The 12,610-nt window shown below is 44.6% G+C and overlaps 1 long non-coding RNA gene across 1 annotated transcript; it reads right to left on the bottom strand.

The window, feature by feature from the left end:
* Positions 1-1,972: 1,972 nt before the first annotated feature.
* LOC142483882 (uncharacterized) lies at positions 1,973-12,492 on the bottom strand. Its single transcript, XR_012797483.1, has 3 exons — positions 11,933-12,492; positions 3,973-4,029; positions 1,973-2,301 (listed from the first exon to the last, which is right to left on the bottom strand). It is a non-coding gene; the product is annotated as an uncharacterized LOC142483882 (long non-coding RNA).
* Positions 12,493-12,610: the final 118 nt, after the last annotated feature.

Raw genomic sequence — 12,610 nt, 5'->3', positions numbered from 1 at the left:
TCAGTGAACAGCATCCATGCTGTGATTGGTCACCAGCCCCTCTACCATGCTTTTCTATGGCAGCGGTGAAGCTAGATAAGGGAACCCGATCAGCGCTCCACGGCTCATTCGGATCCTAACGTGTAGGTGATTTAAGCAGTAAGATGCGAGGCTTTGTCATGGACGCGGGAGCAAGACTTTTCAGCTGGACTTCTGAAAGCGCTCTGCCGCAAATTTTACCTGGTATGGACAGTCCCTACCCCCATTGGAGAGTGGAAGCAAGCCCTGGATAACCGTTTGATGTGGCACTCAGCACTGTGTCAGAATTCACCCCTGTATGCCCTGTTTTTGTGAGTATCGCTCTGATTTGTGTTTTTGTGCTGGGCTTGCTGGCTTCGGCTGGAATAAAATGTTTTTATTGAACGGCTTTGTCCTGCCTTTTGCCTTAATCACCTCGGTTAAGTTCCTGTCTCCCGTCACAGTAAGCATTAAACAATAGATAAAACACAAATTAACAATTTCAGTCTAAAGGTTAAAGCAGCAACAGGTCTTGTTATTTTGTGTATAACCATACATCTCTAATAACTTACCTGCATACTCTAGCTTCAACACATTTCAATAAATAGAAGTCTATCAGTAATTGTACAGTTTTTTTGTATTTCAGAGCCCCAAATTATTTTGTATAATGTTCACAACGACTGGAATACATAACAGCTAGTCTAACATTATAATCCTTGTGTTAAGCTAGAGTGGTTTAAAGGTGCATTTCTGCATATACCCAAACTGGAACTAGCTAAAAACTAGCTGATCTCTACCCTATGGAAGCACTTATCACATATAATATATTAAAAGCATTTGCATTTTAATAACAGCCGTATCGCTGATCTAATAAGCCACGACTCAGCTGCAAGAAAACACTGGTGTTTCAAGTGGGCTTACTATTTACAATTGTTTAACCCCCCAAGTATAAAATTAGCCCCTTAGCAAGATAGATTTATATCAATCTATATGTATCTGCCCTCTGGCACTGTACGGGTTGTAATTTTTGTTAACTTAATAGTGAATGGGCCTGGAGGGTGGGGAGGTGATTTACGAGAGGCAATGAGAGGGGCCTGCGGAAGGACGGCACAGCCCTAATAGGGTCCTAAAGGCCTGGGGATTGGCCTGCTAAAAGCTACAGTGGGCCGCAGAAAAGGGGGACACAGGCATGAGGGGTCAGTATAGGGGTGAAGCCTAGAGGCCCACAGATTGCTGTGAGAGAATTGGCGGCCAGGAAAGGGGCTTATAAGGAGTGCAGCCTCACGTTAGGGTCGCTGTTAGGGGGGAATTTGACTCGCCGGCCCGGGACAGTAACCCCAGCTGTCCCCACATTGGCAGCCTCAGACACACATGTTATTGTGAGCAAAGTTATATTGTACCAGATCTGAGACACACAGAGCACTACACGCTCTTACTGAAGGAGAGAACCAGAGAAGCACAAATGCTGCATCTTTAAAATAAATTTTTTGACAAAGAGTTTTATTTTTCCTGACATAGGACCCCATGTGACCTGTGATGATCTATGTAAGCAAGTAAACAAAAAGAAAAAAAATAGTATGCAAAAAAAAAAGAAGTGCTAAGAGTATAATAGAAAGGACTTGACTGCAGACAGATTTAGGTCAGCTCTGCGAGGGGTGAGGAGCTTGGAAAACCAATGGCTTTTCTGAAGACAGACATTTCAAGGAACGAATTTATCTCTCCTGTGATGGGGAGATAGAGACCGTTCTGCTCCATGTGGCCTATATTTAAATCTGAAACATCCGCGCCAGTTACACACATGAAAGAACAAACGAGAGGGAATGAAGAAATACATCAAGATGAAGAGGCAAAGGATTCCAGTGAGGGTCCAAAGACCAAGAATTTCATATGGTTCATACTGTATCTTCCAGTAGCCAGTTTAAGTCCAAATGCATTACTGTACCAAAACAAACAGCAGAAAATTAAGAATCATGTACACGGTCCAGCAGCGAGGCATTTCTGCTTCAGTTTATTTTAAGTCCAGCTCCATGTGCAGCGCACAATCGGTCACATTCTCAGGATGAAATAGTATGTCGGAAGATTTTAAAGCCACATAATGGAGTCTTATGATGCATCGCTGCAGTCTGAAAGTCTAACTTAACCTTTTTTGGGTCAATGAGACATACAAAATATGATAATAAAGGTTTCCAAGAGTTCTCTGTAGCTTTCCCCGTTTGTCTCCAAGCCGAGTTCATCAGAAGGAAGGTGCTGAGAGCTTATGGCACTCTAACTAAGCAGCGTTCTGCTGCTCAATCTTCTGAGAAGCTGGAAATAAAAAAATACAACAACAGTGAGAGTCGTGGGACAGAATCCTATGTCTAGATTGTGCTCTTCAATGTCAATTTCTTCCACTACCAACTGGCACTTTCACATTAAATAAAAAAAGCATTTTGTACCAGAACTTTTTTTTCTTTCTTCTGCATATTTACATGCTACACCCACCCCCACAAACACCTTTCCATTAACAGTGCAGTCTCCACTTTTCACCTTAATCAAAAGCGCTATAATAATGAGGCTGGGACAAGCTGGTCGGGTTTTTAGTGTCTAAACATTGATAGATTTACAACAGCATTGCGTTAACAATAGCCCAATGAGACCAAAGTATTTCCTAAGCATCTCTTTGCAAGGGATGCGAGAGGTATAACGGTGGAAAGAACTAAACCGTGAATGATGGAACCTCCCATCCAAGTCAATAGTGTATAAACTCATTGAATTGTACTGTATGCTTCTGATCTACAGTACTTTTTAGGTATATGAAGCATCCCAACCTAAATGGTTAGGTGGTAGATCGTGAAGTGGTAGGTTAGTAAAAATAATATAAAGAATAAGAATATTATATATATATATATATATATATATATATATATATATATATATATAATATTACTGTATGCTCATTTGCATGTCCGATTCGAAAGCATGGAAAGCATGGATCCCCCCTGCAGGATGGCATGGGCAGCACCATCTCTGGAACCGCGGCTTGAAGCTCTCGCAAGCCCTGGCTCCGGAGACAGCAAGTCTCACTACTACAGTACAGCTGTACAGCACACAGCACTAAAAACTCATGTAGACCGCAAGCTTTAGAAGAAAATGCATGGCTTTGATCAGATGGCACATATATTTCAGCCACTACAGATACTTCATCCCACCTGCTGTCTTTGTAACTGTATCTAGAATAAAAATGCCTACATCAATCTCAGGCACAATGGCCTTGGCCGTCACCATCATAGCTACATGCAAGTGATTTAGTACAGTATAATCAGGATTGTTTTTCAATTCTGGACCAGCGAGGTCAGCCCAGAGCTGAACAAGATTGTGTGCCCTGTCAGGTCGCACCACCCTGGTGCAATTCCAAAACACAAAACAGCATAACTGGTTGATGTAAGGCTGTCTTCAATTTAGTGTTACTCTATGTTACAGGAAAGGGCTAAGGTGGAGTGGTCAACTCCAGTCAAGGGCCACCAACAGGTTAGCTTTTTAATGGTATCTCTGCTTCAGCACAGGTGGCTCAATCTACAACTGTGTTGGCTATTCCTGTGAAAAAGTGTGTTCTGAGGAAAAACAAGCTCACGTCTAGAACAGCGGTTTTAAACTTGTCCACAAGGACCCCCAACAGACCAGGTTTTAAGGATATTCCTGCCCAAGTACAGGTAGTTCAGTCCAAATGATTGAGCCACCGGTGTTCATGGAAGGATAACAACTGCGGAGCCACTCAGACTTCCTGAACCAGCAGGTGAGCTACAGCACCGGGGACAATACCCATGTAGTGGCCAGATATTCCGTGGCAGGGGAGGGGGGGGGAGGGGGGAACAGGTGCTACACCTGTTATGTGTAATTGTATCTCCATTTATGTAAAATTATGTTTTCAATAAAATTCAAGTTTAAAAAAAAAAAAGCCCCAATCTTAAAACCAGCTGCCATGTCCCACAAATGTACCTGGAGTTAGTTATCTTCTGTTGCAGTTTATTGTACTTGTCTGGGGTGCGGCAAGTCCTAATCAAACAACGGATGAAATGAAACAGAATAAGGACACTGGCATATACAGTAACATAATATGGATCAGTTAATTCAGCCCCCGCAACTGGCTGAACCTTCTACATTTAGCTGCTCGTGTGTATTTTTGTAGAGATTGGGGTACGCTCCTCCTTTTATGGTTTTCTCTAAATGGATTATTATAACAGTTATCTGGTGCAGAGGAGATTTAGCGCTTCCCACACACACTACAAAAATACTGTTTCAGGATCTATCTTGGACAGTTTCTCTGAGTTTAAGCTGCTGAATACACAAAGTCCTAAATCTCATTAATGGTTTTACTGGTATATACACATTTTTGGATCATGATTGAATTTATTTACACGTAATCACATCAACTATATAATTTGTAGATATATTTGAACACAAATATTTCCCAGTCATTTATCACAAGAAGATCACAAGTTATTTCACATAGGAAGCGCCTCTTTGAGGTTTCATATATGTATTTTGCCATTGTGGGAGTGACTGACGTGCATTAGAGAACTGAAAGCATGGTGGAGATGAGGAAAATCTGCCGGGATGAGGATATTTAAATACAGAACAGTATCCTGCGGCGCTCAAAAACTCAGTGACAAAAGTCAAATAGACATTTAAAGTCTTAGTGATGCAGACATACAGAGGCGACACACTTTATTCTAACTCGGCTAGTTCTGCAAATTTCGGTATATCCTGGTGATGTTCGGTTTTGTATAGTTTTCGGCCGGAGTGTATTGCGTTAAATTCCCGGCTGTGATTTAAGCATTTTATTCCCACTGGCTGCAATACTGCAATGCCGTGTAAAAACACATGGGGGCGTTTGCGAGCTGTTGTCTTTAAAGCCGTCCCCTATAACCCCTAACATACAGTACTGTACATTTTTATTCATAGTGTACATGTGCAGGGGGTCTCCGGAGCTGAACCGCATTGGTTTCAGTTCGGGGGACCCTCTGCAACCCGAGATACAGACCCCTTTATGAGGTGCCGGTATCCCTCTGCGTTTAAAGGTCCCGATCACGTGACTGCGGCATGTAAACCAAGCAGAGGGATAAAGGGGCCTGTATCTCGGGGAGCAGGGGGTCCCCGGACCTAAAACCAAAACGTTTCTGCTCCGGAGACCCTCTGCACATGTACAGTATGAATAAAACACACACATCAATAAAGAATCGTTCTTTACCTTAGCGGCTATGTGCTATGGTAACGAAGCAGCATTTCTGTATTTTAATAATATTGTACAGTGAGCAGGGGGTTCCCTAAGCCAGAAATTAATGCTCAGGGAACCCCCTGCTCCTGCGCAAAATTATTAAAATACAGAAATGCTGCTTCATTACCATAGCGTATAGCCGCTAAGGCAATGAAGGGTTAAGGCAGAATAAACAATAAATACATTAAATACATATTTTTAATGTGTGTGTTAAACCTCCCTGCCTTCACTGTAATCTATGGAAAAAACCCTCCTCCTATTGTGTGTGTTAAACCTCCCTGCCATCACTGTAATCTATGTAAAAACCCCTCCCCCTATTGTGTTTGCTAAACTTCCCTGCCTTCACTGAAATCTTTGTAAAACCTCCTCCCCTATTGTGTTTGCTAAACTTCCCTGCTTTGACTAATATGTGTAAACCCCCCTCCCCCTAATGTGACGGTTAAATCTCCCTGGCCTGTGTTTCTGTGACTGCAGTGTACTGTATGTAAATGTGGGGAGGGGGATCCCGTGTAAATAACCACAGTCACACCCACTACCCACTACCTACCTGCACATGGCCCCTCTACTGCTGCAAAAAAGAGACAAAAATTAAAACATACAAAGTAATGTCCCCTAACCCCTTAATCACCATAGCGGTTATTAACCGCTACAGTCATTAAGGGGTTAACCCACCCTCACCCACCACTCGGGATGCCTACATACCCTCCCACACTAACCCCCCCCCCCCCGTGAGGCCTAACCACCCTCACCCAGTACCCACAAGGGAGGCCTACCCACATACCGTTGGGGAAACACCCCCCACCCCCAGTACACACAATAAAAACAATACAGTGACCCACAATAAACATCATTATATTTATTAAATACATTACCCACCCCCTGTGCCCCCCCATACATACAAGATTTATTATTTTACATACAGGGTTCATAACGCAGCCCCACGCGAGTCCCCGGTGGGCTGGCGGGGCACCTGGACAGACCTACAGTTTACCAGCAGCCCTTTTTACACAGGTTCTGGAGGCCTGCTGGTGGGTCCCGCCAGCACCATGGCCCCCAGGTGGTCTCCTTGGGTCACCGTGGGCCACAATTGGGTCCCCACGGTAGGCCCGCGGATGTCTGGGAGCCCCGGGTCAGACCCACAGGTGTCTGCGGGGCCTCGGGTGGTTCCCTCGGGGGTCTGGGGAACTCACGAGTGCTCACTATGGGTCCGCAGTGCCCCCACAGAAGTGGGACCACACATCATCATCCCCGCACCTACGGGTCGGCGGTGCCCCCACAGAAGTGGGACCACACATCTTCATCCCCGCAGACTACAGGTCGGCGGTGCCCCCACAGAAGTGGGACCACACATCTTCATCCCCGCATGTGTCACCCGTGGAACCACCAGCCTGATACCCGTGGGATACACGAGGCGATCCGCAGGTGGTATCCAGAGGTCCCACGCAGAACCACGGAACCAACCCTGAATGTAAAAAAAATAAACCTGGCCTATACATTCAATACATACACCCCCCTCCCCCCCAACACCTACAGTACAATAATGTGCAAAATAACTATTATCCAGATATGGATAATACTGTAGATTAATTGCCCATTATTAAAAACATTAACTAGCATATTAAAATAAATAAAGTACTACTGACCTCATCAATACGAAGTGTCCGTCGCCAGCAACATCCTTGTCTTGTCCACAAAATACATAGCAAATACAAAGCCAATACATTGCAATTACATTCAGATATCAATTAACCCCCTAAACACCTTATCAGATTATAACCGCAAATGTGATTAAGGGGTTAAGCCACACTGGCCCGATACCCACCCTTCACCCATGAATTTGTACAGTGGCTTCATCATGCAACTATATATATATATATATATATATATATATATATACTGTATACAGAGAGAGAGAGAGATTATATATATATTAACCCCTTAATCGCCTTTGCGGTTATTATCTGATAAGGTGTTTAAGGGGTTAATTGATATCTGAATGTACTTGCAATGTATTGGCTTTGTATTGGCTATGTATTTTGTGGTGTATGATGTTCAGGGATAGCCTTGGTTTTAAAGGTTGTATTCTGGTTGGTACTTATATTTGTTCACAGGCTAAATTGTTCAGCTCCAGGCGTGAATTAGTTAATTGTTTCATTGTTCGGGATGGAGTGTCAATAGTTTAGGGATGTAAATAATGATTGCTAATTGATTTTTGTTTACTTGATTGGTTGTAATGTATTGATTGGAATGTGAGGTGTTTCATTGGCATTTGATGAATTAGATTGTGAGATCAGTTAGGATTATTAAAGGAAATTGATTTTATTGTAGTGTGTCTGTATGGAGAAGTGTTATTTGTAGGACAGTATGGTTTTGATAACCCTTCTACATTTATTTGTATATTGGTTCATCATGTGTGTGTATATACTGTGTGTATATATATATGTGACGTCAATGAAAAGCACCCCCTTGAGAAAGGTCCTATTCCAGGACCGAAACGTCGGATTGGGTGACTTATCTTTTTTATTCAGATGCCCAATACAGTTTTTCATGATTACTGAACCGAGTGCAGTCTTTCTTTACCGGACGAGAGAATGGTAATGTTGTTTTTCTATTATTTGAGACTAGCACCTGTCTATATGAACCAGTACATTGAGTGCAAGCTGTGATGTTGGTTTTTATATATATATATATATATATATATATATATATATATATATATATATATATATATATATATATATATATATATATATATATATATATATAATCTCTCTCTCTCTCTCTGTATACAGTATATATACAGTATATATATATAGTTGCATGATGAAGCCACTGTACAAATTCATGGGTGAAGGGTGGGTATCAGGCCAGTCTGGCTTAACCCCTTAATCACCTTTGCGGTTATTATCTGATAAGGCGTTTAAGGGGTTAATTGATATCTGAATGTAATTGCAATGTATTGGCTTTGTATTTGCTATGTATTTTGTGGGCAAGACAAGGATGTTGCTGGTGACGGACACGTCGTATTGATGAGGTCAGTAGTACTTTATTTATTTTAATATGCTAGTTAATGTTTTTAATAATGGGCAATTAATCTATTATCCATATCTGGATAATAGTTATTTTGCACATTATTGTACTGTAGGTGTTCGGGGGGGTGTATGTATTGAATGTATAGGCCAGGTTTATTTTTTTTACATTCAGGGTTGGTTCTGTGGTTCTGTGTGGGACCTCTGGAGACCTCCTGCGGATCGCCTCGTGTATCCCACGGGTATCAGGCTGGTGGTTCCACGGGTGACACATGCGGGGATGAAAATGTGTGGTCCCACTTCTGTGGGGGCACCGCCGACCCGTAGTCTGCGGGGATGAAGATGTGTGGTCCCACTTCTGTGGGGGCACCGCCGACCCGTAGGTGCGGGGATGATGATGTGTGGTCCCACTTATGTGGGGGCACCGCCGACCCGTAGGTGCGGGGATGATGATGTGTGGTCCCACTTCTGTGGGGGCACCGCCGACCCGTAGGTGCGGGGATGATGATGTGTGGTCCCACTTATGTGGGGGCACCGCGGACCCGTAGTGAGCACTCGTGAGTTCCCCAAACCCACGAGGGAACCACCCGAGGCCCCGCAGACACCTGTGGGTCTGACACAGGGCTCCCAGACATCCGCAGGCCTACCGTGGGGACCCAATTGTGGCCCACGGTGACCCAAGGAGACCACCTGGGGGCCATGGTGCTGGCGGGACCCACCAGCAGGCCTCCAGAACCTGTGTAAAAAGGGCTGCTGGTAAACTGTAGGTCTGTCCAGGTGCCCGCCAGCCCACCGGGGACTCACGTGGGGCTGCGTTATGAACCCTATATGTAAAAGGATAAATCTTGTATGTATGGGGGGGCACAGGGGGTGGGTAATGTATTTAATAAATAGAATGATGTTTATTGTGGGTCACTGTATTGTTTTTATTGTGGGTACTGGGGGTGGGGGTGGGGGGTGTTTCCCCAACGGTATGTGGGTAGGCCTCCCTTGTGGGTACTGGGTGAGGGTGGTTAGGCCTCACGGGGGGGGGGTTAGTGTGGGAGGGTATGTAGGCATCCCGAGTGGTGGGTGAGGGTGGGTTAACCCCTTAATGACTGTAGCGGTTAATAACCGCTATGGTGATTAAGGGGTTAGGGGACATTACTTTGTATGTTTTAATTTTTGTCTCTTTTTTGCAGCAGCGGAGGGGCCATGTGCAGGTGGGTAGTGGGTAGTGGGTGTGGGTGTGGTTATTTACACGGGATCCCCCTCCCCACATTTACATACAGTACACTGCAGTCACAGAAACACAGGCCAGGGAGATTTAACCGTCACATTAGGGGGAGGGGGGCTTACACAGATTAGTCAAAGCAGGGAAGTTTAGCAAACACAATAGGGGGAGGGGTTTTTACATAGATTTCAGTGAAGGCAGGGAGGTTTAACACACACAATATAGGGAGGGTTTTTTACATAGATTACAGTGAAGGCAGGGAAGTTTAACACAAACAATATGGGGAGGGGTTTTTACATAGATTACATTGAAGGCAGGGAAGTTTAACACACACAATATGGGGAGGGTTTTTTACATAGATTACAGTGAAGGCAGGAAGGTTTAACACACACATTAAAAATATGTATTTAATGTATTTATTGTTTATTCTGCCTTAACCCTTCATTGCCTTAGCGGCTATACGCTATGGTAATGTAGCAGAATTTTTGTATTTTAATAATATTGTGCAGGAGCAGGGGGTTCCCTGAGCATTCATTTCTGGCTTAGGGAACCACCTGCTCACTGTACAATATTATTAAAATACAGAAATGCTGCTTCGTTACCATAGCACATAGCCGCAAAGGTAAGGAATGAGTCTTTATTGATGTGTGTGTTTTATTCATACTGTACATGTGCAGAGGGTCTCCGGAGCAGAAATGTTTTGGTTTTAGGTCCAAGGACCCCCTGCTCCCCGAGATACAGGCCCCTTTAGGGGGTGCCGGTATCCCTCTGCTTGGTTTACAGGCCGCGGTCACGTGATCGGGACTTTTAAATGCAAAGGGATACCGGCACCTCATAAAGGGGCCTGTATCTCGGGAAGCAGGGGGTCCCCGGACCTGAAACCAACACGGTTCAGCTCCGGAGACCCCCTGCACATCTACACTATGAATAAAAATGTATTTCAAATGTATTTATTTATATTCATTTATTTATTTAGATTTATTTATTTATTTTTGGGCGGCTGCTGTGTGTGAGATTTTTTTATTGTGGGCAGCGGGGGTGGGTGAAGGGGGTATTAGCCCCAACGGTGGTTGTTTAGGGCTTGCGGGGGGTAGCGGGAGGGGTTAACCACTTCATGACCGTTGCGGTATTAACTGCTACAGTCGTGAAGGGGTTAAATGCACCCGCAACCCACCCGCAACCCCCCCGCAAGTCCTAAACTCACACCAAGGGCCAAATACCCCCTTCACCCACCCCCACTACCCACAATAAAGCGGGCACGGTGGGTTAACCCCTTCATTGCCTTAGCGGCTATACGCTATGGTAATGAAGCAGCATTTCTGTATTTTTAATAATATTGTGCAGGAGCAGGGGGTCCCCTGAGCATTAATTTCTGGCTTTGGGAACCCCCTGCTCACTGTACAATATTATTAAAATACAGAAATGCTGCTTCGTTACCGTAGCACATAGCCGCTAAGGTAAGGAATGAGTTTTTATTTATATATGTGTTTTATTTATACTGTAGATGTGCAGAGGGTCTCCGGAGCAGAACCGCTGTGGTTTTAGGTCCGGGGACCCCCTGCTCCCCGAGATACAGGCCCCTTTAGGGGGTGCCGGTATCCCTCTGCTTTGTTTACATGCCGCGGTCACGTGATTGGGACCTTTAAATGCAGAGGGATACCGGCACCTCATAAAGGGGCCTGTATCTCGGGGAGCAGGGGGTCCCCGGACCTGAAACCAACGCAGTTCAGCTCCGGAGACCCCCTTGCACATCTACACTATGAATAAAAATGTATTTGAAATAATTTTTAATGTGCCGATGTTTGCGCAGAGAGAGCAGCGGATCTCTCTCTGCTGCAAACACATCTCGCCCCCGCCGGCCCATAGTATCATTGATGTGCATATACAGTACTGTATGTTAGGGGTTATAGGGGTTGTTGTTATACAGTATATATATACTGTACTGTATATATATATATATATATACTGCATTACAATTCATGAATTTATGCCATCTGGCGGACACGCGAAGCATTGCAGCCTATTAAATCCTGAACCATTATAAATTAACACATCAGCCGCGCGTCAGCCGGGCATGACCCCTGGCTTGGAACGCGGCATGCTCCGGGTGAACAGTGTCGCATTCCAGGTACCTGCCAGGGACAAGCCGGTGATTTGTTAGAATAACGTCTGCCGCAGCAGTAATGCACAAAGTTTCGGGAAAAATCCCTTCTTTGGATGCATAATCGTACAGCTCCGGAAGGAATTTCCTCCGAAACGTTGTGCATTATATCTGCATCATTAAGACTTTAAATGTCTATTTGACTTTTGTCACCGAGTTTTTGAGCACCGCAGGATACTGTTCTGTATTTAAGTCTAAGGGGCGATATATGCTGGGATTCTCACTTTCCTGCTAGAGCCCCAACCCCCATCATCTTTGGCTCCTTTGAAGTGACTGACCTGCTGCATTCTTCCTTTGCTCGGCCATTGTGTAGATTTCCTACAGGTGTTTAGGCTGATCATTACTTAGCGGGGCTGTCAGCGAGTGATACCACGAGAGATCTTGGCCCTGCACCCCTAAACAAGACAAAGTCTCATCACATCCATGCGTATGTACAGCTCATAACAGTCTGGAAGATGCATGCCGTGGAATGTCCCTTTTACTAGGACATTGGCAGGCTGTATTTCACAGCTTCTCGTGAGGCCAATATCCCTGATAACCATTACTAGGTGCTACTTTTATTCGAAAAGCATCACCTGGGTGATTTAAATGTCACCAAGTATATTTCACACTAAAAAAAAAAGGACTTGCATTTATGCTATAATAAGGCTGCTGGCTACTGACTCAATGCTGGCTCCTCCTACACCACATCACATGGAGAAACGCGTAGGAGACAGCATTGAGTCAGTAGTGTGTGAAGTGGACACAGAGGAAGTCATAAGTGGTGAGCGGAAAATCTTGACATTTGCAGCAAAGTAAGCTGATCAGCCTGCTACCCTGCTACCCTTCCAAGCTGCAATACAGCGACTCTGGAGGTGAACCGGAGGAGAAAATTGGAAGACGCCCAGGACGGTCCCATCTGACGGCGCACACCAAGGTGATCCACGGCCCCCGCCTACTCACAGAGTCCCAGCAGT

This window comes from Ascaphus truei, unplaced genomic scaffold (assembly GCF_040206685.1).
Source record: "Ascaphus truei isolate aAscTru1 unplaced genomic scaffold, aAscTru1.hap1 HAP1_SCAFFOLD_383, whole genome shotgun sequence".
Taxonomy (NCBI): domain Eukaryota; kingdom Metazoa; phylum Chordata; class Amphibia; order Anura; family Ascaphidae; genus Ascaphus; species Ascaphus truei.
The sequence above is the reverse complement of the archived record's forward strand: the minus strand, read 5'-3'. Positions and strand labels throughout refer to the sequence as shown.